A 22,724-nucleotide genomic window follows, 5' to 3' on the forward strand; every position below is an offset into this window, starting at 1 on the left:
CAAAAAGCTTGAAAGGGAAACTTTAGGCAAAGACGTGGCAGGCAAATGAAACTAAGTGAAAAGCATGGATCATAATCTTAATATCAAGTTAGATTGATTCATGATTGGTAAAAAAAAAATATTGAAAGGATAAATTATTGTTGTGTAGTGACTAAGTCCTGTCTGACTCTTTTGTGATCCCTTGGAGTATAGCCCACCAGGCTCCTTTGCCCATGGGATTTCCCAGGCAAGAATACTGGAGTGGATTGCCATTTCCTTCTCCAGGGTATCTTCCAGACCTAGGGATCGAACCCACATCTCCTGCACTTTCAGGAAGGTTCTTCACCACTGAGCCTCAAGGGAGGCTAAAATGGACAAATACAGACATATTTTAATATGAAGATAATATACACAAATAACTATTATAAATATTAATTTGCTAAATACTGTGTCTACAAAATTTATAAAGTAAAAACTTCAGGAAGTAGAAACATATTTTTAAAAGAAAATTTACAGTGTTCTTTTCTCAGCTAATAAATGATCAAGTGGGCAAAACAGTGAGATTAAGGAGGGTAAAAATAACTGTTGGGGGGAGAACTAATGGTGGATATTCATTTGTATGTTCATGGACTAAGCTAAAGTCAACAAGGTATTGGGCCTCAAGAAAGACCTCAGGATATTCAAAAAAGGAGAAGCAATGCAGAGCTTAATCCATGATGATAATGTAATATGACTAGATATTAATAATAACAATTATAAGCAAACTATACCAGTTGGTGTAGAAGATTCTGTCATCTCATTGGATCAAAGAACAAATCAAAATTATAACTGAAATCTAACTAGAAAATAATAATGAAACACCATGCTTTAAAACATTTAGCATAGCTATAGCAGCATTCAGAAGCTATTTACTATAAATAATTTAACATAAAAAAGAAAAACTTAAATTAGCAAAATAACAACATAAAAGAGTAAACATATAAAATTATAACATAGGGGAAGTTACCATAGGTTATAATAAAGGTATAGTTCCATTTGGCTGCAAAGAATATAATCAGTCTGATTCTGGTGTTGACCATCTGGTGATGTCCATGTGTAGAGTCTTCTCTTGTGTTGTTGGAAGAGGGTGTTTGCTATGACCAGTGCATTTTCTTGGCAAAACTCTGTTAGTTTTGCCCTGCTTCATTCCACATTCCAAGGCCAAATTTGCCTGTTACTCCAGGTGTTTTTTGACTTCCTACTTTTGCATTCCAGTTCCCTATAATGAAAAAGACATCTTTTTTGGGTGTTAGTTCTAAAAGGTCTTGTAGGTCTTCATAGAACCGTTCAACTTCAGCTTCTTCAGCGTTACTGGTTGGGGCATAGACTTGGATTACTGTAATATTGAATGGTTTGCCTTGGAGACGAACAGAGATCATTCTGTTGTTTTTGAGATTGCATCCAAGTACTGCATTTTGGACTCTTTTGTTGACCATGATGGCGACTCCATTTCTTCTGAGGGATTCCTGCCCTCAGTAGTAGATATAATGGTCATCTGAGTTAAATTTACCCCTTCCAGTCCATTTTAGTTCGCTGATTCCTAGAATGTCGACATTCACCCTTGCCATCTCTTGTTTGACCACTTCCAATTTGCCTTGATTCATGGACCTGACATTCCAGGTTCCTATGCAATATTGCTCTTTACAGCATTGGACCTTGCTTCTATCACCAGTCACATCCACAGCCGGGTATTGTTTTTGCTTTGGCTCCATCCCTTCATTCTTTCTGGAGTTATTTCTCCACTGATCTCCAGTAGTGTGTTGGGCACCTACTGACCTGGGAAGTTCCTCTTCCAGTATCCTATCATTTTGCCTTTTCATATTGTTCATGGGGTTCTCAAGGCAAGAATACTGAAGTGGTTTGCCATTCCCTCCTCCAGTGGACCACATTCTGTCCTTATTACCAAATTCAGACTTAAATTGACGAAAGTAGGGAAAACTGCTAGACCATTCAGGTATGACCTAAATCAAATCCCTTATGATTATACAGTGGAAGTGAGAAATAGATTTAAGGGCCTAGATCTGATAGATAGAGTGCCTGATGAACTATGGACTGAGGTTCGTGACATTGTACAGGAGACAGGGTTCAAGACCATCCCCATGGAAAAGAAATGCAAAAAAGAAAAATGGCTGTCTGGGGAGGCCCTACAAATAGCTGTGAAAAGAAGAGAGGTGAAAAGCAAAGGAGAAAAGGAAAGATATAAGCATCTGAATGCAGAGTTCCAAAGAATAGCAAGAAGAGATAAGAAAGCCTTCTTCAGTGATCAATACAAAGAAATAGAGGAAAAGAACAGAATGGGAAAGACTAGAGATCTCTTCAAGAGAATTAGAGATACCAAGGGAACATTTCATGCAAAGATGGGCTCCATAAAGGATAGAAATTGTATGGACCTAACAGAAGCAGAAAATATTAAGAAGACGTGGCAAGAATACACAGAAGAACTGTACAAAAAAGATCTTCACGACGCAGATAATCACGATGGTGTGATCACTCACCTAGAGCCAGAATCCTGGAATGTGAAGTCAAGTGGGCCTTAGAAAGCATCACTATGAACAAAGCTAGTGGAGGTGATAGGATTCCAGTAGAGCTATTTCAAATCCTGAAAGATGATGCTGTGAAAGTGCTGCACTCAATATGCCAGCAAATTTGGTAAACTCAGCAGTGGCCACAGGACTGCAAAAGGTCAGTTTTCATTCCAGTCCCAAAGAAAGGTAATGCCAAAGAATGCTCAAATTACCGCACAATTGCACCCATCTCACATGCTAGTAAACTAACGTTCAAAATTCTCCAAGCCAGGCTTCAGCAATACGTGAACCGTGAACTTCCAGATGTTCAAGCTGGTTTTAGAAAAGGCAGAGGAACCAGAAATCAAATTGCCAACATCTGCTGGATCATGGAAAAAGCAAGAGAGTTCCAGAAAAACATCTATTTCTGCTTTATTGACTATGCCAAAGCCTTTGACTATGTGGATCACAATAAACTGTGGAAAATTCTGAAAGAGATGGGAATACCAGACCACCTGACCTGCCTCTTGAGAAATCTGTATGCAGGTCAGGAAGCAACAGTTAGAACTGGACATGGAACAACAGACTGGTTCCAAATAGGAAAAGGAGTATGTCAAGGCTGTATATTGTCACGCTGTATATTGTCACCCTGCTTATTTAACTTCTATGCAGAGTACATCATGAGAAATGCTGGGCTGGAAGAAGCACAAACTAGAATCAAGATTGCCAGGAGAAATATCAGTAACCTCAGATATGTAGATGACACCACCCTTATGGCAGAAAGTGAAGAGGAACTCAAAAGCCTCTTGATGAAAGTGAAAGAGGAGAGTGAAAAAGTTGGCTTAAAGCTCAACATTCAGAAAATGAAGATCATGGCATCTGGTCCCATCACTTCATGGGAAATAGATGGGGAAACACTGGAAACAGTGGCAGTCTTTATTTTGGGGTCTCCCAAATCACTGCAGATTGTGATTGCAGCCATGAAATTAAAAGACGCTTACTCTTTGGAAGGAAAGTTATGACCAACCTAGACAACATATTAAAAAGCAGAGATATTACTGTGTCAACAAAGGTCTGTGTAGTCAAGGCTATTGTTTTTCCAGTGGTCATATTTGGATGTGAGATTTGGACTGTGAAAAAAGCTGAGCACTGAAGAATTGATGGCTTTGAACTGCGGTATTGAAGAAGACTCTTGAGATTCCCTTGAACTACAAGGAGCTCCTACCAGTCCATCCTAAAGGAGATCAGTCCTGGGTGTTCTTTGGAAGGACTGATGCTGAAGCTGAAACTCCAATACTTTGGCCACCTGATGCGAAGAGTTGACTCATTGGAAAAGACCCTGATTCTGGGAGGGATTGGGGGCAAGAGGAGAAAGCGACGACAGAAAATGAGATGGCTGGATGGCATCGCTGACTCGATGGCCATGAGTCTGAGTGAACTCCGGGAGTTGGTGATGGACAGGGAGGCCTGGCGTACTGAGAATCATGGGGTCGCAAAGAGTTGGACACGACTGAGTGACTGAGCTGAACTGACTGATAGTTCTATTTCTATCTATCTATCTATTATCTTAAAATATAGTTTTGTACTGGAAGGGCAATGTAAGTACTTAAATCTTTGTCTTTCATTATCAATTTTCAGAGTAAGGTGTTGTTTTAATAGCTGCCTCAAAGGATAAAGGGTGACAAACAATTTTTTTTAGTTCTTTTTTAAAAATCATTATGGAGTCTTGGATTTTCATTGATCCAGTGTGTTTCAACCCACTAAAATAATTTTTCTTTTTGAGGCTAAAGTTGTCACACAGTCGACCTGTGGGAAACCTATCTTTATGACATAATTCTGTTTCTCCACTAAGTAAAATCTTACCATTTTATCATCATGTTTCTCTTTTTTGAAACTTTTCATTAGAATATAATATACATACATTAAATTATACAAATCATAAGCATACAGTTCAGTGAATTAGGGCTGAGTGAATAGACTGTTGAATCTACACACTAGGTTAAGAAGTTGAAGACTAGCAGGATCTCAAAAGTTCCTCCTGCCCCATCCTAATCACTATCCTAAGCCCTTCTGCCACAAGGTAGCCTCTGTCCTGATTTCTAATGGGACAAAACAACTTAAACCTAAAAAGTTGATATAAGTGTATTAATGCAGAATGTGCTTGTTTTTATTTACTCCTCTTGCTCAATATTATGACTGAGAATCACATACATGATTATATCTTTATCATATTTATTTTGCTAGATGTATAGTAGTCCAATATATGTATATAATACTATTTTTTCTTTCCTATCTATCTTGTTAGACATTGTTTTCAATTTAAGGCTATAAAATTTAAAATAATAATTATAAATAATTTTTGTGAACATTTATAAATATTTCTAGTAGTGCATATATACATATACATATTTCTATTGATAAGATACCTAGAAATGAAATTCCTGAGTCATACAGTAAGTGTAAAATATAGTGGATACCATGAAACCTTTTCCCAAAGTAGTTGTTCAGGTTGCATCCCCAAAAGCATTGTGAGAGATTTCCAGTTGCTCCAAAACTTCATCAACACTTTAAATTTTCTTTTTAACTTTTCATTTTGTATTTGGGTATAGCCAATTAATATATGTTGTGGTAGTTTCAAGGGAACAGTGAAGGAATTCAGTCATACATGTATCCATTTTCAAAAGGTATTCTGGTGGGTTTGTAGTGGTTTCTCATGGTAGATTTAATTATCATTTAGTTGAGGATTAGTGAACTTGAGTACTTTTTCAAGTATTTATTGGATATTTGTAGAGCCTCTTTTGAAAATGTTTCTTCAAAATGTTTGCCATTTTTCTGATAAGTTGCCTTATTGTTGGAGACTGTGTATTCTGTTAGTAAACCATTTGTCACCTGTATGAGTTGCAAATAGTATTCTGATTGGGTTGCTTTTGAACTCTTACTGGCACTTTTTGCAGGACTGCAATATTTAATTTTAGTGTAGTTCAAATGATTAATGTTTTATTACCTATTAAAAATCTTTGCCTGTCAATGCCCTGAAGATATTTTACTATATTATCTTCTAAAATTATAATTACTTTACATTTCCCATTTAGATCTACAATAAATGAAAGTGATTCTGAGGATTGATGTGTGGTAAAAAATCTACTTTTGTTTTTTATTATGGATAGTCAATTGCTAAGAATTGTTTATTGAAAAGATCATCTCTCCTACACGACATTGCCCCTTTTGTCAAAGAACCAGGTTGTTCTCTTTCAGGACTCTATTCTTTCATATTGGTTTATCCTCCCTTGCAATAATCCTCCCTCTCTTCATTTATATGATAGGTCTTTATATCAATAACTTCAGATATGCAGATGATACCACCCTTATGGCAGAAAGTGAAGAGGAACTAAAAAGCCTCTTGATGAAAGTAAAAGAGGAGAGTGAAAATGTTGGCTTAAAGCTCAACATTCAGAAAACTAAGATCATGGCATCTGGTCCCATCACTCCATAGGAAATAGATGGAGAAACAGTGGAAACAGTGTCAGACTTTATTTTTGGGGGCTCCAAAATCACTGCAGATGGTGATTGCAGCCATGAAATAAAAAGATGCTTATTCTTTGGAAGAAAAGTTATGACCAACCTAGATAGCATATTCAAAAGCAGAGACATTACTTTGCCGACTAAGGTCCGTCTAGTCAAGGCTATGGTTTATCCAGTAGTCATGTATGGATGTGAGAGTTGGACTGTGAAGAAGGCTGAGCACCGAAGAATTGATGCTTTTGAACTGTGGTGTTGGAGAAGACTCTTGAGAGTCCCTTGGACTGCAAGGAGATCCAACGAGTCCATTCTGAAGGAGATCAGCCCTGGGATTTCTTTGGAAGGAATGATGCTAAAGCTGAAGTTCCAGTACTTTGGCCACCTCATGCAAAGAGTTGACTCCTTGGAAAAGACTCTGATGCTGGGAGGGATTGAGGGCAAGAGGAGAAGGGGACGACAGAGGATGAGATGGCTGGATGGCATCACTGACTCAATGGACGTGAGTCTGAGTGAACTCCGGGAGTTGGTGATGGACAGGGAGGCCTGGTATGCTGCGATTCATGGGGTCGCAAAGAGTCGGACACAACTGAGTGACTGAACTGCACTGAACTGATGAATACTGTAGTCTTATATTTAAGATGTTAGTGACTCTTAGCTTTTGTATTTTCACCTAAATTTTAGAGTTAATGTGTCAGTTTTGAAAATTAATAAGTCTGCTAGAACTATGATTGCCACAGTAATCAGTGTATTACTTTAGGACAATGAGCACATTTATACATTTGGGTTTTAAATATGTGAACATATTTTATCTCTTCATTTATTTAGATTTGATTAAATTTTACTCAATAATGCTCTATAGTTCTGTTGGAATTTTACATTAATTTGATTAGATTTTTTCAAGGTATTTGATATTTTGATGCTATTCTAAATAGTATCATTTTTTATTTTAGTATTCTCGCTGTTGTATAAAGAAATAAATTTTTAAATATTGACCTTGTTGCTTGACGGTGTTATTTATAATAATTTAGTAGAAAGTTCTCTTGTATATGAACACAAACATATAGACTGCAATCAAAAGTGAAATTTATCCCTTTCTCATCATTATTCTTTTACTCTGTCTTTGCATTGGCTTTGGATAAAATAGAATGAAATGGAATGAAAATGATGATAGTAACAAATATTGCCTCACTTTTTATCTTGCAGGGAAAACTTTTAACATTTCAGATTTTTTTCTCATATTTGTTGAAGATGATGTTTATCAAATTAAAAATCTACTATTTTTCTGAGCTTTCATATAAATGGGTTATTTTTAATTGGTTTTTATTTCTAATCTATGCCATTCTTCATAGATATTTCTTTTCATTCACTAGTGAATTATACTGATTGATTTTTAAATGTAATTTTGGCAAATTTGGGGAAAGGAGGTAATATTTCCAATTAATAGGAAAGTTGAAAGAAAAATACAAACAACTCCCATACATTCAGATTCTCCAAATGCATAAATTTTCCCTGTTATGATTTTCCCTCTTTTTCTTTCTGAAGCAGAGTAATTGGCAATATTGCTCCATTTATCCATAGTTCAATTCAGTTCAGTTGCTCAGTCATGTCTGACTCTTTGCAACCCCATGAACCACAGCACGCCAGGCCTCCCTGTTCATCACCAACTCCCGAGTCCACCCAAACCCATGTGCACTGAGTTGTTGATGCCATCCAACTATCTCATCCTCTGTCTTCCCCTTCTGCTCCTGCCCTCAATCTTTGCCAGCATCAGGGTCTTTTCCAATGAGTCAGCTCTCCACATCAGGTGGCCAAAGTATTGGAGATTCAGCCTCAACATCAGTCCTTCCAATGAACACCCAGGACTGATCTCCTTTAGAATGGACTGGTTGGATCTCCTTGCAGTCCAAGGGACTCTCAAGAGTCTTCTCCAACACCACAGTTCAAAAGCAACAATTCTTCTGTGCTCAGCTTTCTTTATAGTCCAACTCACATCCATACATGACCACTGGAAAAACCATAGCCTTGACTAGACAGACCTTTTGTTGGCAAAGTACTGTCTCTGCTTTTTAGTATGCTATCTAGATTGGTCATAACTTTCTTTCCAAAGAGTAAGCATCTTTTAATTTCATGGCTGCAATCACCATCTCCAGTGATTTTGGAGCCCTCCAAAATAAAGTCTGCCACTGTTTCCAGTTTCCCCATCTATTTGCCATGAAGTGATGGGACCGGATGCCATGATCTTCGTTTTCTGAATGTTGAGCTTTAAGCCAACTTTTTCATTCTCCTCTTTCACTTTCATCAAGAGGCTCTTTTGTTCTTCTTCACTTTCTGCCATAAAGGTGGTATCATCTGCATATCTGAAGTTATTGATATTTCTCCTGGTAATCTTGATTCCAGCTTCTGCTTCCTCCAGCCCAGCATTTCTCATGATATATTCTTCATATAAGTTAAATAAGCAATGTGACAATATAAAGCCTTGATGTACTCCCTTTCCTATTTGGAACCAGTCTGCTGTTCCATGTCCAGTTTTAGCTGTTGCTTCCTGACCTGCATATAGGTTTCTCAAGAGGCAGGTCAGGTGGTCTGATATTCCCATCTCTTTCAGAATTTTCCACAATTTTTTGTGACCCACACAGTCAAAGGCTTTGGCATAGTCAATAAAGTAGAAATAGATGTTTTTCTGGAACTCTCTTGCTTTTTGGATGATCCAGCGGATGTTGGCAATTTGATCTCTGGTTCCTCTACCTTTTCTAAAACCAGCCTGAACATCTGGAAGTTCACAGTTCATGTATTGCTGAAACCTGGCTTGGAGTATTTTAAGCATTACTTTACTAGTGTGTGAGATGAATGCAATTGTGAAGTAGTTTGAGCATTCTTTGGCATTGCCTTTCTTTGGGATTGGAATGAAAACTGACCTTTTCCAGTCCTGTGGCCACTGCTGAGGCTTCCAAATTTGCTGACATATTGAGTGCAACCCTTTCAGAGCATCATCTTTCAGGATTTGAAATAGCTCAACTGGAATTCCATCACCTCCACTAGCTTTGTTCATAGTGATGCTTCCTAAGGCCCACTTGACTTCACATTCCAGGATGTCTGGCTCTAGGTGAGTGATCACACCATCATGATTATCTGGGTCGTGAAGATCTTTTTTGTACAGTTCTTCCGTGTATTCTTGCCACCTCTTCTTAATATCTTCTGCTTCTGCTGGGTCCATTTCTGTCCTTTATTGAGCCCATTTCTGCATAAAATTTTCCCTTCATATCTCTAATCCAAAAGCTATTAATAATTAGCCTGTTTTCCTAAGAACTAAGGCATCTCCCCAACAACTGTCAAAATCAAAAGTACAACTATAAAATGAAAGTTTACTTATTTATATTTAAGAATTAAAACACTTTTGTATATAAACACCAATACCATATATTAACATATATGTGTGGAATTTAGAAAGATGGTAATGACAATCTTATGGCCACAAAAGAGATGCAGATGTAAAGAACAGACTTTTGGACTCTGTGGGAGAAGGCAAGGGTGGGATGATCTGAGAGAATTGCATTGAAATATGTATATTACCATAGGTATAATAGACAACTAATGCAAGTTCAACGGATAAAACACAGCACTCAAAGTTGGTGCTCTGGGACAATCCAGAGGGATAAGATGAAGAGGGAGGTGGGAAGGAGGATCAGGATGGGAAGGCACATGTGCACCCATGGTTAATTCATTTCAGTGTATGGCCAAAACCATCACAATAATATAATATCCTCCAATTAAAATAATAAATTAATTTTTTAAAAAAGAAATCTTTTAGGCAGTTTTCAATTTTTATATGTTGCTGGCATTTTTCTGTAAAATTTTTGTGTAGGATTTTTGTATTGCATCAGTTTTTATGATAAGGCTAGATTGTAATTTTCTTTCATGTGGTACATTGTCAGATTTTCTATCAAGATTATGTTGGCTTCATAAAATGTTCTGAAAAGGGTTTTCACAGTTTCTATTTTCTGTAAATATTAGTCTACAATTATTATTATTTTCTTAGATCTTTAAAAAATTTTATAAGTGAATTAAAACATTAGTATTCCAAAATTAATAATAGTAAACATTTAATTTCATAATATATCACTTAGCTCAGATTTTCTGTTTTTCTTGTGTCTATTTTAGTAAGTATTTTTCCTGATATTTATCTATTTATTATGTGTTTAAATTGTTGCCATAGAATTAGTCATGTCATCTTAATAAAATCATGTTAATTAGTCATTAGTCATCAATAACATTTTAAGAGCATATTTATTAATGCATAATCTACATTTATTAAAACTCACCCTTTTTATATATATGGTTCTTCTGTTAGGTCCTTATCTTTACTTTCTTTATCGTGCCCATCCTTTTATGAAATAGTCCCTTGATCTCTCAGTTTTCTTGAAGATATCTCTAGTCTTGCCCATTCTATTTTTATCCTCTATTTCTTTTCATGTTCTCATTTAAATGTACATCAATCAGCTAGAGATAAACAAATTGTAATACATAGAAACAGTAGATTGTTAGCAATTATAAAAGGGCAAACTTCAAATCAGTGCAAGAATATGGATGAATCTCACGAAAGACATGAAGAAAGACAAATAATTTCATTCCATTTATAAGAAAATCTGGAGAAGGGAAAACTATAGACACAAATCAGATCAGTGATTACCGGGGCCCACTGCCTCCTGTACAATGCCATAAACCTCTGTCCATAGTTCTTCAGGCACTCTATCATATCTATTCCCTTGAATCTATTTGTCACTTCTACTTAATAATCATAAGGGATTTGATTTAGGTCCCTCCTGAATGGTCTAGTCATTTTCCCTACTTTATTCAATTTTGCAGTAAGGAGTTAATGATCTGAGCCACAGTCAGCTCCTGGTATTGATTTTGCTGACTGTATAGAGCTTCTCCATCTTTGGCTGCAAAGAATATAATCAGTTTGATTTCAGTATTGACCATCTGGTGATGTCCATGTGTAGAATCATCTCTTGCGTTGCTGGAAGTGGGTGTTTGCTATGACCAGTGCATTCTCTTGGCAAAACTCTGTTAGCCTTTGCCCAGCTTCATTTTGTACTCCAAGGCCAAATTTGCCTGTTACTCCAGGTATCTCTTGATTTCCTACTTTTGCATTCCAGTTCCCTATTATGAAAATGACATTTTTGGGGGTGTTAATTCTAGAAGGTCCTGTATATCTTCATAAAACCGTTCAACTTTGGTTTTAGTTTGCATTTTTCTAATGAATAGTAATACTAATCATCTTTTCGTGTGTTTACTGGCTATTTGTAAACCTGTTTTGCTCAAGCATTTGTTCAGGTCTTGTTCTCCTTTTAATTTTTAAATTAAAAGATGACTATTTCATATTATGCTAATGTTTTACCTCTTTAGTTTTCAAATAACTGAAAGGGTTAATTCAAACATACTGGCACAATGTATAGTATTTTATAATCTATATATTTCGAATAAAATGTGTAAAGTTGTGATACTGATTAAAAGTCTGAAGAAGTAAAAGAGACAAGAGCTTTTGAGCTGTTAGAGAATTTATCATTTTTTGGACTGGATATAAAAACCAAAACTGATCTTTACGTACTTGGTATTGGTCATGCTGGAAGAACATCTTCAGGAGGTTTTTCCAAACATGCTAAAAAATGTTATTTTTATTTTCAGTCTACTTTGGTCCTTTTATAATTATTTATCCAAGTCTCCATACACTTATTCCAGGCAATTACTTTATGATTCTCTAATTCATTTTCAAGTAGAATTTTAAGCTCTTTTCCACTCCCACCCCCCTGGATTTCTTGAACTGATGATATCTGTGAGAATTATGCTTTAAAAAGCAAAACAGAAAGTTAACCAAAAGTCAAAAATTTGATGAGCAGTGAACACTATCATAGCAAATATCAGTACTCCATACTGTCAATATGATTCTATAGTTTGTTTGCAGATCTAATGAAATAACATATGACTCTTAGAAAATAAAAAGTTAAAGATTGACTTCTTAAATATATCATGTCTTAGACTAAGACTTTTTTTTGGGTCCAGGTAGGAGGCTGTATCCATTTGCTTCTTAGCTCTTTCTCCAATAAAATTACATCTTTATCAGGAGGAGAGTTTTTATTTTTCTTTCTTTCTTTTTTTTTTACTGCACCAGTTACATATAACCCCATTGTAAGTCACAGCAGTGTTAATCATCTGGAAAGGACCAAGTGAGGGCCTTATCATTGTGCAACAGGGCACTCTATAGTGCATAACATGCATTTCTCTCTTTGGACATAATCTGAATTAAAATGTTACTATTTCATTAATAAATATGATATTTAAATCGGCAAATTAAAAATCACCACTATGTGTTGAGACTCCCTCAGATGACACTTCACTAGGCAGAACAAGGTAATTATTTTGAAAAATCAGCTATTCCAAGATAACTGGGCAGGTACAATATTTTATAAGGTAAATTACCAGTTACCATCAACATTCATCAGGGACTCATTTGGATTTTATTACAGGTTGACATTTACTTATTTGCCCAATTTTAAAAATTACAACTGTTGCGTGACTGCCCCAGGGCACAGCTGTAGAAAATTAACACACTAATCACATTAATTATCATAAATAAAAGGTTATGAAAGTAATAGCATACAATTTTTTAAAAGCAGCTTATGACATCCCTAATAATACCTTAAATTTACATAGCACATTGAAATTGTCAAATATCTTTTATCTCTGTAGTTTGAAGTTTAGAAACTCTGGCATAGGAATGCTGTTATTGATACCATTTCAGAAGTGGGGAAGCAGAAAACCTAAAATAGCTGTTCAGCTGACCTAGGATTAAACAGCTAGTTAGATTCAAAGTCAAGTCAAGAGTTGAGTCTCCTGAACTCCCAACACTCCAGTTTTTTCCTCTGTATTTCTCTTTCAATGAAGAGTAGAATATCATTTACCCTCTGTGCTCCAATCTATCAACACATTTAGTGAACTGAAGATCACGAACATATCCTGATCTACCTCCAGAGCTGCCAGTCTTGTCTAAGCAAACATTGTCTCTAGTCTGTACTACTTCTTGTGATAATGCCCCTCCTTCTCACCCCCATAAAATGCATATCCTACAGAGTACCCAACTGATTTAAAAAAATATGTAAATGAGTTTTACCATTTTAATTCTTATAGTGATCTATGGATCTATGTAATGTGACTCCCTCTTCAATGTCATCTCTTATCACTCTCTACCTCTGCTTCCTTTTCCCTGACTGTTGAGCATGCCAAGATTGATCCTACCTCTGAGTTGTTGTTGTTCTTATATTTTGCCCTGTTTGCAATGTTCTGTTCCCTGATTTTTTTTTTTTTTTTGCAGAACTTATTTCAAATTCCTCTTTCTCAGAGACTTCCTTTGATAACTGAACCTAATTTCGCTTCTCCTCTTTTCTTTTTCTTTCCCTCATCCTGTCCTCCAGTCATTCTTTATCACATGATTCTGTTTCATGTGTATAGCATATGTCTTTTGTTACCAGGAATTATCTCACCCATGTATTTACTTGTTTATTGTACATCAATTCCGATGAATTTTAAAATCCACAAAAGCAGAGATTTTTGTGATTTCTTGGTCACTTTCTATAACAGATGCTGTTCATCCTCTACTCCTCCACTCATGTCTCTTGAGGCCATCCTAGAAATCACCTGCACCTCCATTTGACCCTTGTTTTATATTCCAAAAGCTTTCCACACCTTCCTGCCTGAGGGCATTCTTTAGTCATTCTTCCTGGAAGAGAAGAAATGCTGGAAAGTTGGAAAGTTGATGGTTCCAGGTACAACACTCAGTCAGTAAATAAAATCAGGAAATCATAAGTAAAATACACAGTTTTCTCATTACTTGAGTGGACAGTTATAAGGTGAAAATTATAGGCATGTTTTATATCTTTCAGAGTCTCCAGCATAACCACACACAGTAGTAAATAACTTATCCATGTACACTTCATTGACTCTCATTTCTCTTTTCTTTGTTGTTCTTAACTAAAATTGAGATGTTTTTACATTTCCATATCTCCAGTGCTTGATCAGATTTGTCCTTCATCGTACTGTCACCTCCTCACTCTTTGTTTCTATCTTCCTTTTTTCTACCCTAGCTTGTCTTGCCAATGTTAATGATTTTTCTTTACGATTTCCTTCTCTGGTTTGTAGTAATTTATTTTTCATCTGTATGATTTTTAAGAGCAATTTATGTTAGTATACAGTGAGCACTGAATATTTTGGTGATTGGTCAATAATTCTTGTAGGGTATATTTAGGTAAAAATGAGAATGAATCCCTTGTGACATTCCTTTCCTATACAAAGGAACCAATTTTCATGGCAGATGCCTGGTAAGTCACTCCAAATGACTTTGGCTCCTTTTCCACAATATCCATGCTTTCTTCTTCTGTAGTTGAATTTGTGGCCACCCCCCAAAAGACTATATTTTCTTGCCTCTTTCAAAAAGATGAGGCCCTATGAATAAGTTTTGGACAAAAGGATGAGACAGTGAAGGAGATATGGGCAATTTCATATTTATACCTTTGAAAGGAGCAGATGTGTCTTTTCCTTTCCATAGTCCCCTACTTTCTGGCTATAATAAAGATGTGGTGGTGCAACGTTCCTGGGTAACATCCTTGCTGCATGGATGGAACTCCATATCCGTACCTGGTTTCTTAGGACCCTGTGAAGCAAGCTGCTATACCAGTGTAGGCTTAATGTGAAGGAGATACAAACTACCTCGTTTCAGCTAACCATGTTTTGCATCTTTGTTCCGTGGAGCTGACCCATGGATGGTCCTAAAGATTAGGGATGTCCAACAGAAGATCACATTGTTACAGTCTCTCTCTTTTCTTCCCTTCTCTTCATCCTCTCTTTCTTTCTCTCTCTCTCTTTATATATATATATAACATACATTTATTTCTATAATAAATTGACACACACTCATAAAAATCAAACACATATAACTAGAACATGTGATGTATAAAAAGAACGCATTTCTTAAAAAGGATGGATTATTTGGAATGTTTTCTCCTCAAAATAATGTGATATATACTTACTCTCTTTGGAGCTGTTTGTGAGATCTATGCATGGGTATGATAGTATGCAGGAATAATAGCAAGGATACATTCTGTAGTGTTCTCCCATCATAGTGTAGGGGTCCCTAGCTTGATTCTTTTGACAGATGTTAATACAGAATTTCAATTACAAGTAATCTAACCATGGGTGAAAGATGGTAGTGTTTGACATAGCTGTTTCAAAGTATCACTGGAGAAACTGTAACATGTGAAAATTAAAATTTATTTTGCCTCTTTTGTGGTTACCTCTGAGTTAGTTGTATTCTTCAGCCAATTACACTCTCAAGTATTCTAATTCTGTTTTTAAAATTATAATAGAGAAACTCTACATGTTTGTGTGAATTGTAAATAAGAAAGTATATGTACTAAGTAGACCACCCCACAATTCTATAGCCTTCTTCACTTTCAAAGCATGTCTTGAATGGCTCAAAACAAAGCAAGTGGAGTGTGTGTGTGTGTTTGATTCTTTCTCATGTACTCCTGTAGCTTAGGAATCTGTTGATATGGAGCACCTCAAGGTGCTCTCTTGTCTTCTGACTTCTGGGTGGGCACTGTCAGTGATCATCAAGGAAGGAGATAAAAGATCTGACTTCTTCTGGGTGACCACAGCATGAATCGTCCTCAAAAGAAAAATCACTGCTCTTCAAGGTGGCTCTCTTCACATAGACATTTTGTTTCCAGGTTGTGATGAGTCTGTTATTCTCTGCCCCTTTAGGCCTAGAGATAGTACCAGCTGCAGAGTACATACAGTATTATTCTTTTTGGTATATCTACTCACAACTTGTAAATAGCTCATTTTTTAAATACTGTATTCAGATATCCCCATTTAAGTGTATCATATATTTCTTCCCAGAACCTGACTGCTGTAGTTTGAAAAATCAGCTTTTAGTGAATATTTCAAGGGAGATTTCTTCTTTTTTTCTTCTTACAATATTTCTCACATATTCTTACACTTGTTTAAATGTTACAGTAGATTCAGTAGTTAGAGCAGAAAAGATTTAGGACTGAAAATCATTATGCCAAATTGGAAAAGCACATCATGCTGAGTTCTTTGAAGACATTAATATTACTTTGCTATACACTATATTCATAAAGATTGCAATCATTTTAATCTATTTCTGCTTTTCTGATTCCCAGAAAAAACACTTTTTCCCCCCCTGATATATATTCTTTCCTTGGGCCTCCTGGTGGCTCAGCAGTAAAGAATCTGGCTACAAAGCAGGAGCCACAGGAGATGAGGGTTCAATCCCTGTGTCAAGAAGTACCCCGAGAGAAGGGCATGGCAACCACTCCAGTCTTCTTGCCTGGAGACACCCATAGACAGAGGAGCCTCTGGGCTATAGTCCATGGAGTCATGAAGAGTCAGACATGACTGAAGTGACGGAGTACACACTCATCTTCTTTCCTTGGAAGCCTTAAATAAAATCTCTCTCAGACTTCTTTTTTTGGAGGCAAACCTCCTATTTAGATTAGCATGGAAGTTTTTTCTTTGATTTACCTCTCTTCAATGTTTGTAATGAGTATCATATTTTCATGAAGACTTAAAAATATTACTTTTTAAAAAATTTCTAATATGTTTATGGGAGACAGTAATTTCAAAGCTTTCGGCAGTTTTCTGTATTAAAGAGGTGGTGACATGAATTTACTTACCTTTGCAGTTTCTCTTTTTAATAAAAAAATTGCAAAACTGTAATCTTTAATTATGCAAATATAAGGCACTTATTGAACAATTATTCCTGAGAAAGGCATGAGTTAAAATAGAATCCTTTTATTTTTAACAAGTTTTTCTTGGTGTTACTGAAGGTCCAAAGTTTTAATGTAGATTATTAAGAAATGTTACAGATTATCCCTGAAATTCAAAAGAAATATAAACTTTCCTCCTAAAAATCAGTGATAAAAGTAAGAAATAAGTGAATAGACATTTTAAGACTAGAAAGCCAAGTATTCTGGTTTGTACAGGTGAATGGGAGTCTAGTCAGATATTCTGCAGATATTCTGCCTTGTGGTCAAGCAATGGTTTCTTTTTTATGTAACAACTTAGATTTCATCATCCCTGAAAATTTTCACTTACTCTTGGGAGGAATGCTTGTATTTTATCTTGTCCAACAAGTCATTTTATTAGGTTGGCAACAGGTGTCACAGAGGTAGTAAGAAAAGTTGTGCAAGTCTGATTTTCACCCCAGAGCAGTGGAAATATAGTCAAAAGGAGATTGGGCTGGGCAACAGAACCTCGTGTCCAATATAGTCAAAAGGAGATTGGGCTAGGCAACAGAAACTCGTGTCCAGTTTCTGGACCAGAACTGGTGTCCTAAAACTGAATCAGTACTTAGCTTTAGGATACAATATCCTGCAACTGTATGTGTCAGAATCATTCTATGGTTATTCATCAAGTAGGTTCGCCTTAAGATGTGGAGAGAGTTTTGGAAATACTGAGTATAAATCTTTCTTGCGAGAGGAGACAAGAAATGAGGACTGGATACATGAACTGGGGTTTTGGCCATGAGATGTTTTCCTCTCTGAACCCTGTGGTTATTGCCCTTGGGATAAGGGCAGTTGGAAAAGACTATGTCATTGTGCAATAGGTAGTTCACCTTGTGCTTCAGGTGAAGTGAAATATATACACCTGCTCTGAGGAATCTAGAAACTATTTGGGGAAGTAAGACTAATGAACAAATTGCTATAGAATACTAAGATACAATTTTGAGGTACTGTAATTTCAGAACTAACAAATAATATGACCGGTTTTGTAACTGAAGAAAGAAATGGCAACTCACTCCAGTGTTCTTCCCTGGTGAATCCCATGGATAGAGCTACCTGGCAGGCACTAGGTCTCAAAGAGTTGGAAATGCCTGAAGCGACTTAGCACATTATATAATTACAAGCTTGCCATGTATAAGTATTTTCATTTAATTTTGTAGAAGATAACCAATGAGGTTTGGTTTCTCCATTCTTGACCAGGCTTGATTAGAATAAAGGTGATCTGCATAAGCTTCCTATCTTTTCTAAGTATCAACCAGAGTGGGGGTTGGCATTAGCAGTAGAAATGCAAGGTTCTAGAAATTCAAATTATTTTATTTTCTATCTTCATTCATTTATACCTAAGTGCAATCCAGTTAAACATAAAGGGCAGCCTCCCAAGAGAAAATAATCTTCAGTTCAGTTCAGTTCAGTCACTCAGTCATGTCCGACTCTTTGTGACCCCATGAACTGCAGCACGCCAGGCCTCCCTGTCCATCACCAACTCCTAGAGTTCAGTCAGACTCACATCCATCGAGTCAGTGATGCCATCCAGCCATCTCATCCTCTGTCATCCCCTCTTCCTCCTGCCCCCTATCCCTCCCAGCATCAGAGTCTTTTCCAATGAGTCAACTCTTTGCATGAGGTGGCCAAGGTATTGGAATTTCAGCTTTGCTGCTGCTAAGTCACTTCAGTCATGTCCGACTCTGTGTGACCCCATAGATGGAAGCCCACTAGGCTCCCCTGTCCCTGGGATTCTCCATGCAAGAACACTGGAGTGGGTTGCCATTTCCTTCTCCAATGCATGAAAGTGAAAAGTGAAAGTGAAGTTGCTTAGTCGTGTCTGACCCTCAGCGACCCCATGGACTGCAGCCTTCCAGGCTCCTCCGTCCATGGGATTTTCCAGGCAGGACTACTGGAGTGGGGTGCCATTGCCTTCTCCTGTTTCAGCTTTAAGGGCTCTCAAAATTGGGCACTTTGTAGCAAGGGGTAATCATCATATTATCAGTTTGTAAGAAGAGCTACCATTTATGAAGAACCTACTGTTTTGCTAATATGCTTTGCATATTTTATCTGTAGTCCTTTTTTAAAACAATGCAGATGAAGTGTTATTATTCTTATTGATGACAAAGCTAGAGACTCAGAGATATTAAGTGACTTACTATAGATAGCATGGCTAATAAGTGGCTGTGTAAAGATTCAGATTGAATTTGGGTTGGATCCCATGCCAATGAGTTCAGCCAGCCAGGGTACTGCCAGAAAGTTTTGTTCAGATGATGTATCTATGAGTTCTTTGGTCTTTTTTTTTTTTCCTTTTCTTTTCATTTTTACTTCATAAGCTAACGAAGCTATCTTCTTTCCACAATACTGTCTATGACTTGGTCATCCAAATGATAAATCTGTTTTGTCATTACTTATTGATATATCTCTTGAAAAACACTTAAGTTAGTTTATGACTTCTAGTGAGTAGCCAGTCTCTTTTCAGAAAGTAACAGGCTACAGGTTCTCTGACTGACATAACATCATTTGCTACATCAGTTCCTGAATTATTTGAATTGTTTGCCTTATTCATCTTCACTCACAACTAATCCAAAATTGACTAGAGTTGGGATCAATGAGATTCAAATTAAATCTTATACCTTTATTTAAATCATTAGTCAGATAGATTTGATTTACCTCTTTCTATTCCCTACTCCACCAGAAGCGTTTGCTTGACACAGCTTAAGCTGTACTACATAATCTTCACAACTCAGACAAGAATGTCAATTTAAGTTTTAGAAACTACACAGTGTATGTTTGCAGTGATTTATAATGTTATCTTATTAGATTAATTCTACAGCTGCATCAGAAAACTGCACATCTAGATTTGCACATCTAGACAGTTTTACATTCATCATCTTCAGTTTCTTCCAGAAAGATGCATTTTTCACAAGGTTTGAGCTGTTTCTTAGATGAGCTGCTTGAATTTTGCATAAATGAAGTCTCTCAAATATGGTAGGAAACTTAACTAAAATATTCTGCATCAGAAAGATCACTTTTGGGTTATACTGCAACTGTTGGTTTTGTTTCATGCCATCTTGTCATTAAGTCTGAAATGAATGAAGGCTAGTAAGTAGAAATACAAATAGTTATTTGCTAGGTACTGTGCCAAATGCTTCACCTCCATGATTTTATTTAATTCTTATACCCACATTCAGAGGCAGGTTTTATTATGTGTATTTTATTTATCAAAACAAAATAAAACCACACACAAAGAGGTAAGAGATAATGTGTCAAAAGCCACAATGTCCAAATTACTCTAAAACCCATTTTTAGCCACGACAATGTGTGCTTCTCTGGGCCACACTTGACATCTAACTCATTATTTCTGGACTGTTTTATTTTAGTGGTTGCCCTGCCCCTTCTTTGCACCTTCCATCCTTGATTTGATCCACATCATTTTTGAAAATTATTTTACTCTTTTGAAATTTAGCAATGTTTAAAACTGCTCAAATTTGACAAGAAAGGAGGGAAAAATAGCTCAATCTAGCCTACTTATTTGCCGAGGTAAAACAAAAAAAGATATGTCCATGTTATGTGTGAGATAAGTTGATGTTCAAAAATATTGAGTTACTTATCCACGTATCAGCAAGGAGGACTAGGGCCAGCAAAGGAAGCAGAGGTCTCTCTTTTCATTTTAATTCTTTGGAAAGTATATGCTGTCTTTGTCCTTGTGAGAGTGAACAGCTAAATTATGTTCTTTAACGATAGTTGTTGTTGTTTAGTCACTAAGTCGTGTCTGACTCTTTTGTGATCATATGGACCATAGCCCTCAAGGCTCCTCTGTCCATTCATGGGATTTCCCAGGTAAAAATACTGGAGTGGTTTGCCATTTCCTTCACCAGGGGATTTTCTTGACTTAGGGACTGAAACTGTGTCTCCTGCATTGGCAGGCAGATTCCTTAACCCTGAGCCACCTGGGTAGATATCACTTAAAACTTATTGTCAGGCCCTCTGATTGGAGATATGTGTAACACTGACTTACTGTGACCTAGGAAAGGCTGCCAAGGATGTCTTCCACAAAGGATATGGGTTTGGCATGGTCAAATAGATCTGAGAACCAAGTTATGTAGAGGAGTGGAATTTTCTACTTCTGGTCATGCTTATACCAATATAGGGAGGTCAACCTAGAGGTCAAATACAAAATCTGTAATTGTGGACTGACCCTCACCCAAAAGTGGTACACAGACAATACTCTTGGAAGAGAAATCTCTTTGGAGAATAAGTTGGCTGAAAGGTTGAAACTGACTCTTGACACCATTTTTGTACTAAAAATAGTATCAAGAAAAGAAAAGAAGAGTGGGAAATTAAAGGCCTCATATAAACAGGATTGCTTCAGTCTCAACAGTAACATTGATATAGATTTTTCTAGACCAACCACCTATGGTTGGGCTATGCTGGCCTTTGAGGGTTGTTCCGCAGGCTATCAGATGAATTTTGACACAGCCAAATCCAAACTGTCACAGAATAATTTTCCCCCAGGTTACGAGGCCACAGACTTCCAGCTGCACATTCACATGAACAATGGCACTGAATTTGGAGGGTCCATCTACCAAAAGATGAACGAGATGATTGAAACATCAATAAACTTAATGTGGACAACCAGCAGTGATGACAGCTATTTTGGCATCCCTGCTAAATACAACCTGGATATAGAACTTCTCTATCTGATAAAGTAAATAACACCAGTCTAATTGGATTGGGTTGTACTCAGATCTTTTGACCCAGAGTGAAACTCACCCTGTCAGCTCTAATTAATAGAAAGAATTTCAATGCAGGAGGCCACAAGTTTGGGCTGGGATTTGAACTAGGTTTTGAGTAAAGCATCAGCTTTGTCTCTAGAGATGAAGAGAAATGAACCCACTATATTTTGACCTTTAAATCCTTCTGTGATTACAGTTTCAATTTCTGTGCTTGTGATGGGTCTGTTAAGATTTTCTATTTCTTCCTGGTTCAGTTTTGGAATATTGTACTTTTCTAAGAATTTGTCCATTTCTTCCACGTTGTCCATTTCATTGGCATATAATTGCTGATGGTAGTCTCTTATGATCCTTTGTATTTCTGTGTTGTCTGTTGTGATCTCTCCATTTTCATTTCTAATTTTATTGATTTGATTTTTCTCTCTTTGCTTCTTGATGAGTCTGGCTAATGGTTTGTCAATTTTATTTATCCTTTCAAAGAACCAGCTTTTGGCTTTGTTGATTTTTTGCTATGGTCTCTTTTGTTTCTTTTGCATTTATTTCTGCCCTAATTTTTAAGATTTCTTTCCTTCTACTAACTCTGGGGTTCTCCAATTCTTCCTTTTCTAGTTGCTTTAGGTGTAGAGTTAGGTTATTTATTTCACTTTTTTCTTGTTTCTTGAGGTATGCCTGTATTGCTATGAACTTTCCTCTTAGCACTGCTTTTATAGTGTCCCACAGGTTTTGGGTTGTTGTGTTTTCATTTTCATTAGTTTCATTAGTTTCTCCCACTATTATTGTGTTATTGTTAATTTCCCCTTTCATACTTGTTAGCATTTGTCTTACATATTGCGGTGCTCCTATATTGGGTACATATATATTTATAATTGTTATATCTTCTTCTTGGATTGATCCTTTGACCATTAGGTAGTGGCCTTCTTTATCTCTTTTCACAGCCTTTGTTTTAAAGTCTATTTTATTGGATATGAGTATTGCCACTCCTGCTTTCTTTTGGTCTCTATTTGAGTGGAATATCTTTTTCCAGCCCTTCACTTTCAGTCTGTATGCGTCCCTTGTTTTGAGGTGGGTCTCTTGTAAGCAGCATATAGAGGGGTCTTGTTTTTGTATCC

General features: G+C 36.6%; 1 pseudogene; it reads left to right on the top strand.

Moving 5' to 3' along the window:
- LOC138444228 (voltage-dependent anion-selective channel protein 3 pseudogene) overlaps positions 1 to 21,737 on the top strand; it is a 109,474-nt pseudogene extending 87,737 nt beyond the window's left edge.
- Positions 21,738 to 22,724: the final 987 nt, after the last annotated feature.

The sequence above is a fragment of the Ovis canadensis genome, chromosome 7, assembly GCF_042477335.2.
Source record: "Ovis canadensis isolate MfBH-ARS-UI-01 breed Bighorn chromosome 7, ARS-UI_OviCan_v2, whole genome shotgun sequence".
Classification (NCBI taxonomy): Eukaryota; Metazoa; Chordata; class Mammalia; order Artiodactyla; family Bovidae; genus Ovis; species Ovis canadensis.